This window comes from Urocitellus parryii, chromosome Y (assembly GCF_045843805.1).
Source record: "Urocitellus parryii isolate mUroPar1 chromosome Y, mUroPar1.hap1, whole genome shotgun sequence".
In the NCBI taxonomy this organism is placed as follows: Eukaryota; Metazoa; Chordata; class Mammalia; order Rodentia; family Sciuridae; genus Urocitellus; species Urocitellus parryii.
This window is the reverse complement of record NC_135548.1, coordinates 6,424,312-6,445,544: the sequence shown is the minus strand read 5'-3', so window position 1 is coordinate 6,445,544 and position 21,233 is coordinate 6,424,312. Positions and strand designations below refer to the sequence as shown.

Below are 21,233 nucleotides of genomic sequence, written 5' to 3'. Positions count from 1 at the left end.
AGTGTGTGTTGTTTTACATAACAGAGTTTTGGGGACCTCTGCTTCACAGAAATAGATTGTCACACATATAGTTAGAGCAGTCTGACATTCTGGGAAGGCAGGACCTGCAAATCTCCATCACAGACAGCACAAAGGACTGGCTGGGTGATCAGGAATTGAATAGTGTTAATTTATATTTAAGACAGAGTGTCTTTGGTCTACCTTGGGTTCTATGACCTCCTTAAACAAGCAACAGGAGATTCTGCAAGTCCCCCAAGTTTTCTTTCTGGAATGCCTTCCAATTCACCTGTTGGGGAAATGTTATGAGGAGAACTAAGCTCTCAGCACCAGATACCACACTGAAGAGCTCACAGCAGTTTGTAATTACCTGTCGTTAAACCAGAGGTATGTACAGGATACTGACAGACTACACAGGCTGTTTCTGTGAAAGGTGACTCATTGTGGGGATGACTCACAGGAGAGGATGCAAATCCTCCAGTAGGGGCCTTGGGAGACAGCCTCCTAGTGTGAAGAGGGCCAGGTAACACATTTCCCACTGGATAATGCAACTGCTTTGTTGGTATCATTCTGCAGAGGCTGCCTGAGGATGACAGAAGGTGCCTGGCCTGGAGACTGGCTCTGCAGGGACAGAATGGAAGGGGGATGTAGGGTTAAGTAATTTGAGTCCTTTTAAGTTTCCCCAGATGTTAAGACAACATATAATATTGGGCCTTCATTTTAGGACCTATATTCTGTTCAATGAATAAAAAGTAATTATCATGAGGGAAATAGGGTGATATTAGGGAACAAAACTGGAAAGATGAATAGAAAAGAAGTCATATGAGTATGTTAACCTCATTTGGTGGCTTTTGTGTTGTTCCCTTCCATCTCTTCCTGGTGAGCATACTTTACATAACAAGGCTCCAATCAACCATCATTCTTGCACAAAACAAATAAGTTTTAACCCCAAGTTTTTGGAGTTATTTTTACATTTGCATACTTTGTGTACATGTAAACATCCCTTCATCTCAACTTAGTTCAAAGCATAAAAAGAACTCATGCGTAAATAATTACTATTCTTAGCTGGTTGGAATGGAAGGCAGTGTGATTATGTGAGTTGTTACCAAGACTTGAAGGTCTTTTTCACTTAACAAGGATGGATTATATGGAAGCCTGCAAACCCAGATTGAGTCTTCATTTTTCATTCTTCCAGCATGTTCTGCTTGAGTGTTCTCTGCTTCAAAGAAGGAGCTGGAGACTGAGAGAGAAGCATAGAATCAGCACCATCACCTCCACCTCTGGGTTTTCGTTGAAACTCTCTGAGGGAAAAATAGTCAGCTGTTCCTCAGGGTCTATGGACATTTGGTCCAGGGAGAACCCCTGCAGATGTGCACCTCCATAGCTGTTCAAGCCCCGTATATAATTGCATTTTCATAACCTACTCACATCCTTCTGTACCTAAATGATAGCTAGCTTGATTCTCACCCCTAAGACAGTGAGAATGCTGCACTGTATTGTTTGTTGGAGAATGGGAAGACACATATTACTGAGCACATTTTTTTCCAAAATACTTTTGATCTGTGGTGAATTGAATAAACAGTTGCACTCAGAAACTACATGTATGACAACTGTATATGATTTTGTTTCATACCTTTGTAATAAAGAATAAAGACTCCCGTGTAATGGTTTAGCTGTGAGGTGTTCCCACCAAGCTCATGCATGAAACAATGCAGGAAAACTTAGCAGTAACAGGATTGGTTTATGAGTGTATGAACCTAATCACTACATTAATCCCCTAATAGGGGTTAACTGTCTGGTAACAGGAGGCAGGTAGGGTGTGGCTGGAGGAGGCAGTTCCCTGGGGATGTGCTTTGGGGTTTATATTTTGTCCTTGATAAGTGGAGCTCTCTGTTTCCTGGTACCATGTTCCCAGCTGCTTTCCTCTGCCACACTCTTCAGCCATAATTTCTGCCTGACCTTGAGCCCAGAGAAATGGAGTCTAAGGATGGAGATCTCTTAACCCTGAATCGATAAACACACTTTTTTCTCTAATTGTTCTTGTCAGGTCCTTGGGTCACAGCAGTGAAGAAGCTGACTAGAACATCATCTGTTTGCTTTTTTCTCCCTGTACCAGGATGACCTTCCTGTGTGTTGTACTTTTGCCCAGAATAAAACAAAACACAGTAAACAGATTTCAGTTCACTCATATTAAATAAGTGCTCATAACCCTCCAAAGGTGAGTCCACTATGATACTCTAAGCTGTGTTCATCTCTTTTTTCTCCTTTGTCTCTCCTGTACCCATTTCATGCCAAGGGTGGTTGGTGTGAAGAGCCAGCCTGGGTTCTGGCCAAGATCATCTTCTTGTGCTCTCCTGTGGAGGCTCACTCTCCTTCACATGTTCTCACATAAGAGCACAAGGTATGGTTGCTGTGGTGAGGCTGCCTCCTGGACACACACCTAGTGACTCCTCTGTCCTTTGCATTAGTTTCTGAACTTCCCTGGCATTGGTTCTTTGATTTTGTGATGTTAAGATAGTTATCTACACCTGGGCCATTTTGTGGGCCTCCTCAATATCTTCTGGCTTTATGGGAAAAAAATGACAATTTTTCAACTAACTTAATTACACAGATGAGTGGGCTTTATTTGTCATCTCCAACTGTGCATGTATTCTGCTTGGATGGTATCTGCCCTCTGTGCTGCTGGCTATTTTCCCACCACCTCCTCCACTCAGCACCCATCTACTTCCCTAAACAGCTGTCACTGGCACCACAAATACTGTCTTGGTGGCCCACCTGAAGGTGGAAGACACTTGAACATACCTATTTTGCCCTTGGCATTTAAGGGTACTCAGAGCTAGACAGAGTCCAATTTTACATTTTATTACTTGTGCACCTCCTTCTGAGAGGGTCCTTAGCTTTCATTCTATATCCCCAAACTCTATGTCAGCTAAAAGAGGGTAAAGGTTATGACATGAACCGTTTTCCTCTATTTGAATTACAGACAGTGCATTCATCATAGTGTGCAGCCCATATTTGTTTCTGTGAACTCAAAAGGAAAATCTGCTTGCATTTTGCATGACTACAATAGTGAATTAACTCTTAGATAATGATATGTAAGATGAAAGGGGATTTTGCTATTTTGGGCAACTCCATCTTCTGAGTTGACCTCTTGATACCACAGAAGTTACAAACTGGTTTTAAAAACTTTGGGAAAAACAAGCACAGTGGGGTTCTGGGTGCCTCTCAGGCCAGCCTTGAAGGTTTGGCTTGTGGCTCTGAAAAAACAGCCTCTACATCAGAGCAAAGCCTGTCCAAGGAAGGGACATGACCTTTGTCCTTGGAAAGACCCACAGAGCACTCCTAGGCACATTTCCACCCTGATAAGTTGTTTATCTAGAAATGAGATCTGCTGTGCCAGGTGTCCCTGACTCAGTCAGGCTAGGTGGGGATCCATATCAACCCCCTAGCAGCCACCAATCAGCATGAGACAGGGAAATACCCCGGCTCCCAGTAATTTATGGTGGTTGATAACCTGTTGGGAAATCATGTAATTCAGCATGAACACCCTTCTTGGCTTAAACCAATCAATTCAAATGAATACCCCTTTTGTAGTAACCAATCATCCCTAACCAACTTGTTCCCATCAGCAAATGTGCTAGTCATGTTTTAGAGTTGTAATTTGATTTCCCCATGGTGTGTGATGATTTGCTAAGACGTGCTATGATGTATGTAGGGGTCTCTGCCTTCTCCAAAGAATGTATAAAACTGCTGCAAACCCTGGGCTCAGGGCCTCTCAGCGTCACCAGTTGCTCTGTGCACATGGAGGACAGAGCTAGCTCACAATAAACACCTCTTTGCTGCTTACATTGATCTTGGGTTTCTGATGGTCTTTTGGGGCTCCCAAATTTGAGCATAACACCTCTCCCTGGAGCTTTCAGGTGTCCAGAAACTTACTTTTATCTGAGCCACTTCTAAATTTTAAGACGCTTTGAGGTCCATAGAAAAAAATAAGATGAAAGCCTTGCTCGCCAAAAGCTTGACAACAAGCAATATTTAAACTGGTCTCCAGATTCCCAGTGAACATTGAAGCTCTTAACAATGAGGGCATTGTGAGTTTCTGACTTCTTGCTGAGGGCATTTCCAGGTTGCCATCATGGTCCAGTACTACCAGTCTCTCCATTAACCTGTATTTATTTTGAATATATTTTGCATGTTACAGTGGATGGAGCTCTGTCCAAGAGACATGGATTTCTCTCAAATTTAGGTAATGGAATGGGGTGACCTTTAAACCTCCTACAGGCCTGCCACTTTGGATTTACTAATTCTGTTGCATTATTCCAATGATAAGCCAAGTATTCTGAATGTACAATGATGAATAACAGAGAACTTGTTCCTGAAGAAATTAAAATCTAGTAATGATAATATCAATGTTCAGTCCCACAATAACAAATTAAATGTAGCTATCCCAACTACAAGAAGAGTTGGAGAGAGAAAGTAGGTAGTGAGGACCATAGATGAAAGTGTGAATAATTATGGTTGGGGGAAAATCTAAAAAAAAAAAAAATTACAAAATTAACTTTGCTCTGAGTCCTAAAAGGTGAACATGATATTATTTGGTAGAGTATGCAACCATTGTAATACATGAAAAGACATTCCATGCTGAGGAAAGAGCCTGAATAAGGCATGGAGGTGTGAGCATGCATGGCCTAGTCCAAAATGCAACCTACAGGGCTCGGAAACTTTACCCCACCACTTGATCCCTACCATCAGCAGAGGAAAAGCATTTGAGCCTGAGGAGGTAGGAAATGATAAATTAAGCCCTATTAAGAAACATACTAAAAGGCAATGACATTTAATATGTGCATTGGGGAGTTGCCTTTACATGATTTTATCTCAAAAAGACAGAAGAAATCTGTTTTAGTCAGACTTTTTTTTTTTAATTTCTGTGACCAAAAGACCTGGAAACAATAACTAGAGGAGGAAAAAAAAAAAGAAAGAAAGAAAGAAAGAAAGAAAGAAAGAAAGAAAGAAAGAAAGAAAGAAAGAAAGAAAGAAAGGGTTGAGGGGAGGGAGAGAAATCCTTTGCTGCCCTTTCTAGGCACATATAAATTCATTTCTGGGCTTGTCAGTGTGACAAGATCTACCCTCCTAAAAGGCATACATCTTACTTTCAAACATTCTAGGGCCTTGGATCCCCTGCAGATGCCAGTGTTCCCAAACTGACCTTTTAGCAGGGCCTATTCCTTTCCAAGCCTGGTGGAGGGGACACAGCTCTCAGTGAGCTCAGGACACCTCTATAGCAGGCTTGAATATGACAGTTCTTTCCTGTCCAGGAAGGATTAGCACTTTTCTTTAATTTGAAATTTGGGTTCTGAAAAGCCTACCAGCTCTGTTCTTCCACAAGCCTTTTATTTTAATTTTTATCTATCAGCTTCCTTTATACCCTAGGTTGCTGGGCCCTCTTAGAATGGGAGGGAGAGTCTAAGTCTTTAAGCCCCTTGCAAAAATATCTGTGCACATGTTGCTTCCATTATCTCAGGGATGAAATGTGTGCTTCACCATTTTTTTTTTTTTACCATTAACCACCAATATGGTTAGAATTCTAATTTGGCAGATGATGTGAAACTCCCCTGTGGTATTTTACTCTTCAAGCCCAGTTATCTGGGGTAGGGGGGGGAAATGAATCCCTAGAACAAGCTATCTGGCTTATTTTCTCCTCCCTGCTGGAGTGGCACACTGCAGCATATCCTTCTGCTGTTGTTCCAAGAACTTGTAAAAGCTGACATCCACCCCCACACATATGGGTGGAAAGGCACCTTCGCCCACATAGTGCATTTGAAGTAGTCTAGAGAGCCCACTTTGTCTGAAGTTCCTCTGACCACCCCCACCATATATGAATATCTCCCCATTAGTCATTTTGTTGGCTGAAAGAATGGAAGACCCCTGTTAAACTGAAGTACCTTATCTATACATTAAGATATTAACAGCTAGACACAAATTAGTTCATCAGACAGGAACTGGGCTTGCAGAAACTACAGTGAAAAGAGGTTCAGATATCATTGGTTCCAGAAGAGGGAAAGCAGGCCTTTGGATGGGCAGCTGTCACGCAAGGGAGCACCAGTGGCACCTGAGGATTCCAGGCCTCAGGCTCGGCTTTCTGCCTGATCTCCTCCCCTCTTCATTCCGCTTTAAGAAGCAAGGAAGGCACTCTGACACTCATTCAGGAGATATTTATCACACGTCAATGACAGCTTGGCAGGTGATAAAAATTTGGAAAGGTTTTTAGGAGAAAATACAGACACAAAATTATGTGAGTAGTGAGTGACAAGGAACAGATCTCTTGGATGCTGGGGAGGGAGCAGTCTTAAGAATTGCACAGTCAGTGAAAAGGAGGTACAATCTCTGGGGTCCTCCCCCAAATACCAGGATTTGGGACCCACCTTCTGACTTCCATGAGGGGTCACACTCAGGAGAGGGACCAAGCTTGGAGTGAGTAAGAGTCATTGCCTGCAAGGGTCAGCACCAAATCGTCAGGCCTGGGGGATGGGTCAGAATTACATGAGCTGGAAAAGGTCAATAGCCAGGAGGAATCACACACTTTAGGGCAGATTAACACAAGCATTACCCCTCACAGTCAGCGAGGCTAAGCTCTTCCCCCTAACCCACATGCAAGTTCTGGTGGAAAATTACAGAGATGGGTGGAAAAAACAGACCTGTTGAGAGAGGAAGTTTGGATGTGAGTAACTCTCAAGGAGGTTTCAAGGAGCCACTTTTGTCTGTAAGTCTGCAGTGTCCTGACATCTACGTGGGTGAACTCACAGCCCTTGCCTTTGGAGCTTCCTGGAGCATGAAGCAGTGGCTGGCTGATGATGTCATTTGTCTTTTTCATGCACTCTTACTGCATGCCTTCTGTGATTTCAGCAGTAACTTAATCCATGTCCCTCACATAGACTTCATTTTTTCAAAGCTGTCCTCTCACCATTACTAGATAGGTTTTCATGAAATGTGAACTTAGCCAAGTTGTTTTATAAGAATCAAAGGTAGAACTCCCTTTATAGGAACCTGTTTGGCCCAGCCTGCCAAAGGAGCTTCAACTTCTTTCACTTGATGTCAACATTCTGATCACACCAAACTTATCATAACATTTCACCTCTGTGCAACCTGGAACATGCTATTTCACCTTCCTAAGGTGCTTTGCTTCTCTTGTTGGACCCTCCTTCTGCCTTCTAGATGCAGGTAAGTGTCACTTGTGTGACACCCTTCCGTGCTCCCGTGCATGTGCATAATTTTCCATTATGCACCACTGTATACTCTGTGGCACTTGTTTGTAGTACCTGTTGCATTTTGTGTAACAGATAGTGTCTTTCTTCCTACTGGATTTCGTGTGTACATAGTTGGGACACACACATGTATGTACAATCAGAAAACAGAATGGGACTTTTCTTAATCTCAACTCTGTGGACACACCTGGGTAAAAATGCTTTATAACGAATATTTTGCTAACTGACCTGGGACAATATGGTCTATAGTGTGTGAGGTCTGAAGAAAAAGGCTTTATTCCTTCAAATAAAATTAGGGCAGGTTCCTTCAGTATCTCCCTTCCTACCTCCTCCTTCCTCTTTGCACCATGAATGGCAATTCCCATCTTTCACTAGTAAAGATTTTGATTGAAAACTAATTGTCCATTCAGTGACTTCCTGGAGATATGTGGTTTTTAATGCTCTGGCTCTTTGAAAACATAATGACCTATAAATTCTTCCCCAGAGAGCACACAGGAATCCAATCTTGCAGCATTTTTCAAACCAGTGGCTTTGAACTCTATGTCTTCCTATCGAGCTCAAAGGGAACCCTAGTAAAAAACAAACAAACACACAAAAAAACAAACAAACAAACCAAACCACTAGTCAGCTGTTTTGCACATTTAGCCTATAAGATTTTGTCAAGCTTTATTTTTGAAAAAAAAAGTTATTTTAATTATATATTTAATATAAAATACTTTATAAAATGACACATGCTTTCCCCAGTTCCAGGTGTTCCGGGAGGTGGCCCAAGAGTGGCTCTGTGGAACTACTTGGGTGAGTGTTGTGCTGAAAAAAAAAAAAAAATGTAACGGAGCTGAGCACGTGTGGGAAGCAGCACAGGAGAGTTTCAGGGTGGAGGACCCTTGAGAACTAGGAAGACAAGTCCATACTCCCAAAACTAATCTCAAGATCCTACCCCTCCTTTCTGCCCAAGGCTGCCCCGCCTACAAGTGCCCTCCTCCAAAGAGATCAGTACCTCCCAGCTCCAACCATATCTCTCCCTTCCCTGGAGCCTGCAGCATTGGCCAGCAGGCCCACTGAGAATCTGGGCCACTCAGGGCGTCCTCAGACCCCCTCTGCCCTGGTCCACGGGGTGCTTAGATGCAGGGAGTTTGTTTGATTTGGCAGAGGCTGGGAGGCCTGTGGAAAGTGGGAGAGCCAGGAAGCACAGGGTTCCAGGTCTCTTCATCCCAGGGTGCTGGAAATGCTCACTGGATCTGCAACAGGCAGAGAGGACCACCTGGCACCTAGATTATGTGGCAGGAGCTTGCAGGTGCACAGGCAGATGTTTCAGCTTCTCCCCACCCCTTTCTCTCCCCCTTCCCTCCTGCTGTGAAGTAAGATGAACATGATGCTGTGGCACTGGGAACAGAGTAACACCACCCAGAAACTGGTAAGGGATTATTGAAGACTTCACTCCTAGGCACTGCTGTTTTCTCCCCCAACTCTTCCCCGCTTCCCATTAGGAATTGTCTCCATAGTGGAAAGCCCCTAATTCTGTATTTGTTATTTTCATTACTGGTTTGAAGATATATCTCAATGTGTGTGTGTGTGTGTGTGTGTGTGTGTGTGTGTGTGAGAGAGAGAGAGAGAGAGAGAGAGAGAGAGACAAAGACAGAGAGACAGAGAGAGAAATTGAGATTGAAGGGAGTGGGGCCAGGCTACCTTATCACCTGTCCCTTACATCCAGGAATTTTTGTGGTTCTTTTTAGTTGCAAGAGCCTCCAGGATTGTCTCCTGCTAGTAGGCCCACACTCCTACAGTGTTTCTCACCATGTGGCCAGCGCAATGGTTTCATTAATGAAGTTCTTGGCATAAAAGTTAGATAGCGAGATCGAAATAAAACACATAGACTCAGTTACCTTATTCTATGACCAGGTCTGAGATGGCTCCCCTCTTTGGCTCCCACCTCGAACCACCCGTAGGGCAGCAAGGACTACTCAGGGCTAGCAGGAGAGAGAGAAAAAGAGCACGCCAGGGAGTAGCTTTTTATTAGGGAACAAGAAATTCAGGGGAGAATTCCATCCAATGAAGGTTGAGGGGGGGGCCGCACTCCAAGGTCAGGGTCAGTGATTGGGCCTTCGGGGTCAATGGTCAGTCACACCCCCACACGGATGGGTTCTCTCCTCAGGAGAGGGCCAGGAAAATTTCCACACAGCCAGAATGCCTCAGACCCAAACTGGGAGTCACCCAGTCACGTGTGAGAATGGCTCCCCACATATCCCCCCTTTCTTTTCTTAAAAATGAGGCCACAGTTTACTCTCTGGAGTTTCTGTATTCTTGTTCCTAAGACTCGCCATCCTATGATTACAACACAAAAGAAAATTAACAGCAAAGAGAATAATCAAATGATGTACCAAGCGGAGTGTTTAAGAATATTTCCAGGGTTGAATCCATTCAAATCCTTTAATATTTGGTTAGCCAAGGAAGAAGGATCCGAAAAATCAGCTCTATTATTTTGAATGTCTTGGATATGATGATGAAGTTCCAGAATATCCAAGCTATTATTACTATTTTGCCAAATACCTAACAAATGGTTTTTAACCTTCTCCCAATCCCAGAGAGAAGCATTGTACTTGGCAGCTGTAACACACACATACTTATAATTAGCATGGCATTTAAGCCTCTCCTTAAATTTTAAGGCTGAAAGTTTATTACCTATGTCTACAACAGTCGCCTCTAAGGCGTTTAATTTAGTTTCAATCCTTTCATCAATATTTACTTGATTAAGCAGAGCCTTGGAAGTATTTTGAGCTAAATTATTAAGAAATTTTGCATGCTGTATATTCTGAGACAATGTCAGAGACACAGAGAGAGTTGAGGCAATGAAAGAGACTAGCGCCAAAACACCAACAATTATAACTCCAATAGCACGTTTAGGTCTTGCTAACTGGGCATGAATTTGCTGCAAGACTTGTAAACCAGTATCAGCATTCCATGGCTCTGAAATATTTTACAGGTAATAAAATGAAAGAGGGTTGATGAAGTATCAGCACTCCTTTTCCTCCATTATACCTAGTAATACAATTGGTTAGGTTACATTTATTACAACTAACAATATATCTGTCATCTATGCATTTAACTTTTATATTTCCAATAATTAAAAATTAAGGAGATTGGACACAGTCTCCTAAGCCATAGCAAGATCCCTCTTTACAGTTCTTGCTGAAAAATTTTGGTAAAGGTTTATCTGTAAAATGTAAGAATTCTGAGGAAACAATTGAACACCAAACATCCTTTTGAACACCACCTTCACTATAAGTCAAAATATTACTAACAAATCCTGCAGGTGTCATAGCAGAATTTCTTTGTAATTGTCTCTTATCAATTTTTGGAGACCAGTCTAATATATACCCCCTATCTTCAGACACCTTATGTTGTACAGGATAGGTATTTACACAATCCATCCATCTAGGAAAGGTGCCAGTCTCAATTGTAGAACTATTTGGACAGTGGTGTACCGTGGAGGTTTTGCAGAAATGACTGGCTTGTTATGGGGAAAATCCCATCTTAATTACTGATCTATTATAAAGTTTTAAGTCCCCATAAATAGAATTATTTTTCAATCTAGGTCTACCAATAGCTGTCTTTTCTTTGAATGATAATTTCAGACAGCCTGGTCAGCTTAATCTGCCTCTTGCACCCTAGGCCAGTTTCTCTCATTGTGTTTTGATACTTTGGGATGCATGCTGCTGTTGCTCTTTTTTATGGTTTTGGCTTGTTTGCCAGAAAACAAAAACAAAATGTGTGCCCTTTGTGCATACTTATGTGTCCTATTCTCACTATGTCTCTCACTATGTCTTAATTCTCTTTTAAGCTTGCAAGATCCATCCAGGCTTCAGGTAGTTTTTCCCTCCTCCATTTTCAAAAATAACCATCTCTTCCTAATGAGAGAGCTGAGAAAAGCAAGGATTGCCTAGATTGCTTAGCTGCCCCAGAAAGCCTGAACTGTTTCCTCATCCTAAGAAGAAAATCTGATCAGAAGGCTCTCATCTGGTTTTGCTTTTGTGATTAAAAAAATCAGATGGTTTTAACTGGTAGGGACTAGAATTTCCCCCTTTGAAGTCAGTCATTGCTGTGGTCAAATCACTCAACTCCCTTGAATGTCTGTTTCTTCTTCAGTGAAGTGGGACAAGATTCCCAGCTTCTAGAACTGGTAGCAGGATAAGGAATCACATTTGTGGGCCAGAAGTATAATAAGGACTCAAGAAAATTTAGTTATTAGTAAACTTCGAGTTCATGGTCATTGGGGTGAATTTTGAAAGATTCAGGGGGCCGGGGTGAGGCAGCAGCCTTATTAGAAACAAACATGCTAAATCAGCCTTAGCCTTATACTTCATAAAATGAACTAATTTGTTGGATAAAGGTACCTTGCTTTTCATAATTCTTGTGTTAAGGCCTAAATTTCACTTACTAATTTACAACCTGATTTAATGTGCTGTAACATTAGCAGATATTATGTACCTCTGTTGCACTATGTCATGATCTCCCTAATCCTTTTCTGGAATCCTTCTCCTACCAGACTGCTATGGGAGAGCCCAGAGTTTCAGTTTGTTTCTCTCCATGTTACAACTGAGATGCCCCTCTATTTTGTAACAGAGGAAAGTCAGGCCCTGGTCTTAACTGAACAGGTTGTCAGACCTAAAGGCTTTTAAGTGGTGGAGAGAAGAAAATAAGGATTATTTGCCAGGCAGGGATACAAGAGAGAATCTCAGGGGATGGATGACTTCTAGAGCTTGGTGTCAGGTGGCTGTGAATAGAGTTGTTATGTCCCCTTTGTTAGAGTATTGCCTTTAGCCTATGAAGGGAGCTTTTCTCTACATGGGCCAAAGGTAAGCCTTTATTGGGTTTGCCTGGATCTTTAGACCTGCCTCACTTTTCAAAGGAACTGTGAGGACGACCCAAGATAGTTATTGTGGTTCACCACATTATTCCCTCCACATCAGGAAAATAGACCAGAGAAGCTCAGATAATCTGAAGCACAGAGACAGCAGTGTATTGTGCAATTCATACACTCCAGGCAGGAAAAACCAGAGCTGAATCTCGCCATTCTGAGAGACTCAGATATCTTCAAGGATGGACCTCAGCTATTCTGCAGAATTCTGGGGCCACTGATACATCAGGGTGTAATACATCATTAGTTTGCTTTGTTTGTTCATTATTGTCTGATAGATATACCATTTATTTGTTATATAATTTTTGCAGAGTTCAGGCTTGGCAGAGGAGCAGCCTGTGATCACCTAAAAAGAAATGCTCACAGGGGGTTTTTGGTGTGAATTCAGCCTTGCCAATTACTAATCTCTGAATCCATTTTCCTTTTCTGTAAAGTAGGGTTTAACTGTTCCCTTCCATATGTTTTGAAAAGATAAAATGTGATAATCTTAAGAATAGGATCCATCTCAGAGTCTGAAACATGAATGTGTATTAAATGGAAACAATCATCATTATTATTTTCTTCAGGCAAAATGAGACACAGTCTTCATCTCCAAGCTGCATTACACTATTGGGCGAATGGCTTGTTCTCCTACTGGACTTGAGAAAAACAAACCTTTCATACCTTTGAATCATTAGTGGCCCTCAGCAGGAAGAATATCCCTGGGAACATCTTGGAAGTCAATTGTGTGTGAATAACTGCCCCAGAATGGGGCCTAGGGCCAGAGGTGAGTGCTTGAGCTTTTATCACTGATGCAGTTCAATAAACATTAAGTCAGTTAAGATACAGCTTAAAAATTTACTGTTCCACCTTAGTAGTGGAACTAAAGGTATTGCTTCATGTTTTATTTTAAAGCTAATGGATAAAAATAATAAGAAGAAAAAGACAAAAAGGCCAAGTTTAATTAGAGGCAAAATGTCTATTTGTTTTCTCTGCAGGGGAATTTCAGAAATGTATCTGCCCATCTAGGATAGAGGGTAGTAATTTGAGGATTCTACTTCAAATTTGACAAGGTCAAGGACTTTGATGAAAGTTAGAGGAGGTGACTGTTCAGGTCTGAAGTATCATTGGGAGAGGGTAATCTTGGGCACAGCCAGGGACCATGATGTGAATGGTTCTGACATTCTTTTCATCCACACTTGTCTACTTTTGGTAGAGTTGAGAATGTTGACAGAAAGGCACCAAGGGAGGCCACACTCACACCTTATCTTTGTGCACAGAACCTGGGCTTCCTACTCAAACTTCAGGCAGAACTCTGCTCAGCAGTTACTGGCTGTGCAGCTTGGGGCCCATTTTCTAGCCTCTTAATCTCCTCTTCTGTAAGTGGGGTCCACAGTACCTCACAGAATTTCTGTGAAGATTAGAAATACAATACATCAGGTTTTGATCTCAGGGTTCAGCAATTAATTGATGAGAAATGAATGTTTTTTTCATGATTATAAGGTGATCATAATCATAATGGTCATGGTGGTGCATACCTGTATGTCCTGCTACTCAGCAGGCTAAGGCAGAAGAACTGCTACTTCCAGGCGAGGATTGTTATTAAACTGTGCCTCAAAATAAATAATGAAATGTGCCAGGCATATAGCTCCGTGGTCCTTGGTTTGATCCACACTATCTCACACACACACACACACACACACACACACACACACACACACACATACACACACACACACACACACACACACACACACACACACACACATCCAGTTGGGTGTGCATATCTCTGCCCAAATAAAAGACAGAAGAGCAATACTAGTAATACTCACAAAGGTTAACAATACTGAGCTGGAGCTGGGGAAATGACCAGAAAATTCTTCTATCTACACTTTTCCTTATATAACAAATTGTATACAATGACCATATATTTATCACTAAGGAAAAGATTATAAAATATGCTAAAATTATTATATTAATAGTTAAACAAGTATTGAACATTTAGTTTGAGCTTTACGCACATTATTCATTCTATATCACCTTCTTCATGAGCTACGAACTAGAAACTATTATTATTCTTCTTATCCAGATGAGGAAATTAAAGTTTCTAGATTGGAGACTTGCCTCAGCTTCTTGGCTAGAGACTGTTTAAGCTCTACTTGGATGGCAAAGACCATGCATTGACCTGCTCTGCCCTGTTACCTGTGAGCCCAGTAAAGAGGTAGAGCTGCTGATGGGCTCAGGCAGAGTGTGTGTGCCCATAGATCCTGTTCTCCTAGCTGTGTTTCTCTTTTCAGTTGCTACTGCCTATTGTCCACTTTGGTCTTGGACATTCTGGGAGCTGGGTGAATAGGAAAGTCCTAAAAAACACTTTAGGAGCGTTTCCTCAAAATGAATGAGAAAGTGTCTTTAAATGAAGAACAATTGATAATATGTCTATTAATTATTAATATTAGTTCTACCAATCTATGAGCAAGGTAAATCATTCCATCTTCTAAGTTCTTCTTCTATTTCTTTCTTCAGGGTTCTGTAGTTTTTATTGTATAAATCTTTCATCTCTTTTATTAGGGTGATTGCCAGGTATTTTTATTTTTTGAGGATATTGTGAATGAAGTAGTTGTCCTCATTTTCATTTCAGAGAATTTGTCACTGATATACAGGAATGCCTTTGATTTCTTGGTATTGACTTTATATCCTGCCACTTTGCTGAATTCATTTACTAGCTCTAGAAGTTTCTTGGTTGAACTTTTTGGTTCTGCTAGGTATAGAAACATATCATTGGCAAATAGTGCAAATTTAAGTTCTTCTTTTCTTATATTTATGACTTTAATTTCTTTCATCTGTCTAATTGCTCTGGCTAGTGTTTCAATAACTATGCTGAATAGAAGCGGTGAGAGAGGGCATCCTTGTCTTTTTCCAGATTTCAAAGGAAATGCCTTCAATTTTTCTCCATTTAGAATGATGCTGGCCTGAGGCTTAGTGTATAAAGTTTTACCATGTTGAGGTAATTTCCTGTTATCTGTAATTTTTCTAGAGTTTTGAATCTGGCCGTATTACAAAAAGCACTTTACAGATTCAATGCAATTTCCATCAAAATCCTAATGACATTCCTTTCAGAAATGAAAATGCATAATGAAATTCATCTGGAAAAAAAAGAGACCCAGAATAGCTAAAGTAATTCTAAGCAGGAAGAGTAAAATTGGTGGTATCAGGAGTCCAGATTTTAAACTGCACTATAAAGCAATAATAACAAAAACAGCATGGTTCTGGCACCAAAACAAACTGGTAGACCAATTGTACAGAATAGAGGACACATAGACAAATCCACAAAATTACAACTACCTTATACTAGATGAAGGTGCTAAAAGCATGCAAAGGAGAAAAGATAGCATATTCAATAAATGGTGCATGGAGAACTGGGAATTCATATGCAACAAAATGAAATTTAATCTTTTTCTCTCATCATACACAAGAGTCAACTCAAAATGGATCAAGGAGCTAGGAATCAGAAAAGAGACTCTGTGTCTAATAGAAGATGAAGTTGACCTTAATTATCATCACGTAGGGGCAGGCCCCAAACTTTTTAATAGAACACCTATAGAACAAGAGTTAAAATCAAGAATAAACAAATGGGATTAATTCAAATTAAAAGTTTTTTTTTTTTTTTTTTTTCTCAGCAAGAGAAACAATATGTAAGGTGAATCAGGAGCCTACATCCTGGGAACAAATTTTACCTCTCAAATATCAGATAGCGCTCTAATCTCTAGAATATACAAAGAACTCAAAAAAGTAAAACAAGAAAAAAAACAAATAACTCAATCAACAAATGGGCCAGAGACTTGAACAGAAACTTATCAGAAGAGAATACACAATCAATCAACAAATGCATGAAAAAATTCTCACCAACTCTACCAATCAGATAAATGCAAACTAAAACTACTCTAAGATACCATCTCACTCCAAAAAGAATAGCTGCCATTATGAAGTCAAACAACAATAAGTGCTGGTGAGAATGTGGGGGAAAAAGTACACTCATAAATTGCTGGTGGGACTGCAAATTTGTGCAGCCAATTTGGAAAGCAGTATGGAGATTCCTTAGAATGCTGGCAATGGAAAACCACCATTTGACCCAGCTATTCCTCTTTTTGGACTATACCCAAAAGACCTAAAAAGAGAACACCAGGGACACAGCCTCATCAATGTTCATAGCAGCACAATTCAGAATAGATAGAATGTGGAACCAACCTAGAACCCTTCAATAGATGAATGGATTTTTTTAAAAATGTGGCATTTATACACAATGGAATATTACTCTGCACTAAAAATAACAAGATCATGGCATTTGCAGGGAAATGGAAATAATTGAGCAGATTATGCTAATTGAAGTTATCTAATCCCTAAAAAAATAAATGCCAAATGTCTTTTCTGATATAAGGGGGTGATTCAAAATGGGATAGGGAGAAAGAGCATGAGAAGAAGACTACCACTAAATAGAGAAGAGAGGTGGGAGGGAAAAAGAAGGAGAAGGGGAGTTGCACAGAATATGAAAGAAGAACCTCATTGTTATACAGAATACATATATGATGTTGTTATGAGGAAAAAAAATTGTCACATTAGATTGAATAGAGTGAAAGGATGGGAGAGGAGAGGAGGAGTAGGGGGGATAGGAAGGGCAGCAGAATAGAATAGACATTATATTTGGTGTGTGTAGATTCCATGTATGTATTATATGTCAAATACATTTTGCTGTTATGTAGGACTTAAAAATAAAAATAAATCGAATGGTAAAAAAAGTAAAAGAAAATAATAATTGAGAATAATTATGATGAGGGAACATGCCTATGACCATTGACACCCCTCCCCAGAGGCATTGGTCAGAGGCCATTTGGGCCTGTTTGTAACCAGGCTAACAAGTAGGTTAAGAGAGGTCAGTTAGTTAAAGGGTTTTTCCTGCCTCTATGCAGTTATATTGCTCTCTCCTCAAGGCCAGTACGCTATAGACACTGCAGATCAGAGCTCCCAAGAATTGTGTTTAAAATACTAATGCTTCTAAAGCACATTCTCTCTTTTACTTTTCCAGAATTACTGAGGGATAAAGATCAAATAAAATGATTTTATGGTGTTTAATGTGTACATGGTGATGTTAATACACATACACTGTGGAATACTTACACCATCAAGCTAATAGGCACATCTATCACCTAACCTCAGCTGTCTCTTCTCTTTATATCTATGGACTTATTCTCATCTTAACAGCTTCTCCTTTTCTGGATAAAGCACATTGACACTTACTGGAGACTACTCCAATTTCATGCTGGAAAAACAGCATTCATTTCTGCTCTCCAGGCCTTCTAAGTCTTTCCCCTAATTGTAAGTGGCATAGATTTTTGCAGCTACCAGGTACTAAAAACACTGTCTTAAGTTTAGAAATCAGAACTGATGTAGTTATTAGATGGATATATATTAATCCATTTGATTTAACAGAAAACAAAGTTAGTCTTTTTATTGCAAAAGGTAATTATTTCAACTATGTATTTTGAAAGTGAAAGTCAGCTTTTATCAACTAGGTTAAATGAAGAAAAAAATCCACTAATGAGAGAAGGTAATTTTACCAAAAGTTTTTAGTGAAACACAAACATGCACATAACTCACACTATACATAAACACACACACACACACACACACACACACACACACAGAGAGAGAGAGAGAGAGAGAGAGAGAGAGAGAGAGAGAACAGTATGAAAAATAATTATGTTATGCTTGCAAAATAATATGAAATTAATAATTCCATTTTATGTTCAGGTGAAAGAGAAACAGCAATACTTATGTGATGTGTTTGGGTTAATATTTTTTAAATATTTTTAGCACTAATAATGTCCTTTTCATATATATTCTAAAAACCTTAACGAACATAAATTGACTTGAACGAGAGGATAATGAATACTTTTGTAAGTTAGGTGGCTTCTAATTATTTTGTTCTTCAAAAATTCAATAAAGACTTGATTGATTGATTGAGTTATCACCAAAAAAGATCATTAAACAGATTTTTTTGTGATAAACTGCAGCAATTTTTGGTTCATTGAATAGAATGAGCTTTTTAATAAAAAATATTGTATATATATATGAACAAACACTGCAACACATCTTGCAATTTGACTCAAAGGCAAAGACTACTGGAAAAAAGAACATCATTCAAAAGGATGATCTAGAGTGGGCAAAATGGACTGAAAATAGAGTTCAGAGAAAAATGGACAATGTAAAATTACCAGTTATCAATGTTTTCATCTGGTTTTTAAGTTGATTCTGATGGCAGATAGCTCTTCTGTTACCATTAAATACACAAGAAACTGAACATAAAGAATCGCTTTAAGACATAAATATATGAAACATACCAAAAAATTACAACGTTGAGACTGTCCACACATTTGGAAAACACATTTAGAACATAAGAATGTACAAAATCTTTACACAGCTTCCATAACCTCTCTCTGGAAGTACAGATCTTGATGTATTGCAACCTGCTAGTGTAGACCCTGGCTACTAAGGCTGAATTTTCAAAAGGTACATTACCACTTGGGTTTTATGTTTATCTGGGAAAGCCTGATGCCTGGGGATACAATAGAGATAGTTGGGGGATACTTTGTTTTCATCTCCATGATATTATTTACCACATTCCCACACCTATTAACTAATAATGAGTAGTTTCCACCAATAGTACAGAATAAAAGACATAGAGAAAAAGCCACACATCTGCAGACATCTATCTGATCCTTGACAAAGGCAACAAAACATACACTGGAGAAACGACAGAATTTTTAAACAAATGGTTATCCAAATGTATAAAAATAAAACAAGACCCTTATCTCTCATCTTGCAAAAAAAAAAATCAACTCAGAATCAATTAAAGCCCTAAGAATTAGACAAAAACTTAGGCAACTCCTAAAAGAAAACATACGGCAAACACTCCAATTTTTAGGCACAATGATTTTCTCAATAGGACATCTAAACTCAGGAAAAATTAGGGTTAACAAATGGAATGCCATTAAACTAAAATCTTCTGTACACCAAGTGAAAAAAATAAACAAAGTGAAGAGAGAACCTACAAAATGAGAGAAAATCTGCTAGCTACCCTAGCAGATATTTGACAGAGGATTAATATCTAGAATATATAAAGAACCCAAAGAAGATGCCAAGAACACCAAAAAGTGGCACTCCTTCACTTCCCTCAACATAACCCAAACTTAATCAAGATTAGCCCTCCTGTTCTCATCATTTCCAGCAACCCCAGAACTGCTGGGAGGATCAGGGAACTATCTGGGATTCCAGCAGTGCCCCTTCTCAAGTTCATTTGCGTACTATTGAGTTAACTGTTACCTCATTCCCAAGCAGCTCAGTGACAACTGGCTCCTCATTCACTTTCCCATTGGATATCCCCTACCCATCTGCCATTGGAACTGTGAATCCTCCCCTCTACAACACCATATCCTGGCTGTCATTGTCCTAACCTCTACACCACCAGGTAGTACTGCTGGTGTTGCTGCTGCTGAAATGGGACGCAGGCCCATGGCTGTATCCACTGTACAAATTGCACATGTTCAAACTCAGACTCACCCCAGAGTGTATGTGGCCATCCACCCATACCCTCCAAGAAAGAATATGAGCTAGAGCTGAGAGTAAGGGAGACAATTTTAGTGATTGAGCATTGCCAGGATGGCTATTTAAAAGGGATGTCAATACATATCACTGAGATTAAGGTTTTCCTTGGCAATTATGTGGCATCTGTCACAAGGGCAGTGACAAATGTTACCCAAGCTAAAGTTCCTATGTCTACTGTAGGTCAGACAAGTTAGAGGATGACAAATGTCAGTACCTTCATTGCAAGAGGGCCTTCCTAGAAGCTGCAAAGAAATAGTGTGGCTGCAGTACTCAGGGTTGTCACTTCAGCTATAGGGTCAACAGCTCACAACCAAATAAGTGGTCAAACTAAGGTACTGTTGCATGTGCTTGGGCAGATGACAGTCAACCAGACCCACAATGCAATGAGGGCAGTTGCTGCACATAATCAAAAATGACCAACAGCAACACAGATGCTCATCCAGGTACAGAATGCTACCTGCAACTGTGGATCTGCCCCCCAATTTGCTGGCCTCCCCACAGATTCTGCCACCAATTGCAGACTTTCTTGCCCATGCTGCTGCTGTCAGTTTCCGTCAAGCCTGTGCCTCCCTGGCCTGTGCTTCAGCCACTTTGTTGACCTTCCCAAGCATCACCGCTACCTCTCATGAATCCAAGCCCAGTGGCCAGACAGTTAACATTATTCCTGGACTTCCCACAACCCCACATGGTTCTTCATCAGCTCGTGAGAGCAGTTCAGTAAGCAAACTGGACAAGACCAGTAAGATAGAATAATGAGGTTACTGAAGTTGTTTTCTGGTGCTGCCACCAAATGGAAGCCCTGAGTATCCCCTACCAGCGTTTCTGAACTTGAAGTGGAGCTAGAAATGGGGCTAAATGGTGGTGAGTTGCCCCTACAGGGAGCCAATCATCTTTAGCTACCACTTTGGTGAGGCCATAGCAGGGCTGGCTACTGCCCCATGGATGGGAATCGCCCAGTCACTGTAGCACCAGCAGGAACAGCCATGAACCAAGAAGCTTTCCATCTGAAGATTAGCTGCCTGAAATTTGCAGTCCCATTGCTCCACCTTCTCATCACACAGGCTCCTCACTGGGTCCTGTCATGAATTATTCTACCCTGTTGTTTGTGAAAAGTACTAGGTGGAGGTTTCCTATCTTCCCCAGAGTGAGGAAGAACTTGGGAACTTAAAGGTGATATATGCTTGTAAAAAGTGAGAGGATGGCTGGTTCAAAGGCACATTACAAAGAAATGAGATAACTGGGCTTCTCCTAGGAGGCTTTGTAGAAAATATTGGAGGAGATAAACACTGGGAAGACTTAAAATCACATCACACAAATGAAGAGCACAAAGCGGTCTGATGGAAAGAGCACATGTGTTGGCTTTCAGAAGGTCAGAAGTTGAGCAGAGGGTTGGTGTGTAGCTCCCAAGTCTCAGCACAGCC

The 21,233-nt window shown here is 40.5% G+C and overlaps 1 pseudogene; it reads left to right on the top strand.

The window, feature by feature from the left end:
- LOC113199482 (E3 ubiquitin-protein ligase SH3RF1 pseudogene) overlaps positions 1 to 21,150 on the top strand; it is a 130,654-nt pseudogene extending 109,504 nt beyond the window's left edge.
- Positions 21,151 to 21,233: the final 83 nt, after the last annotated feature.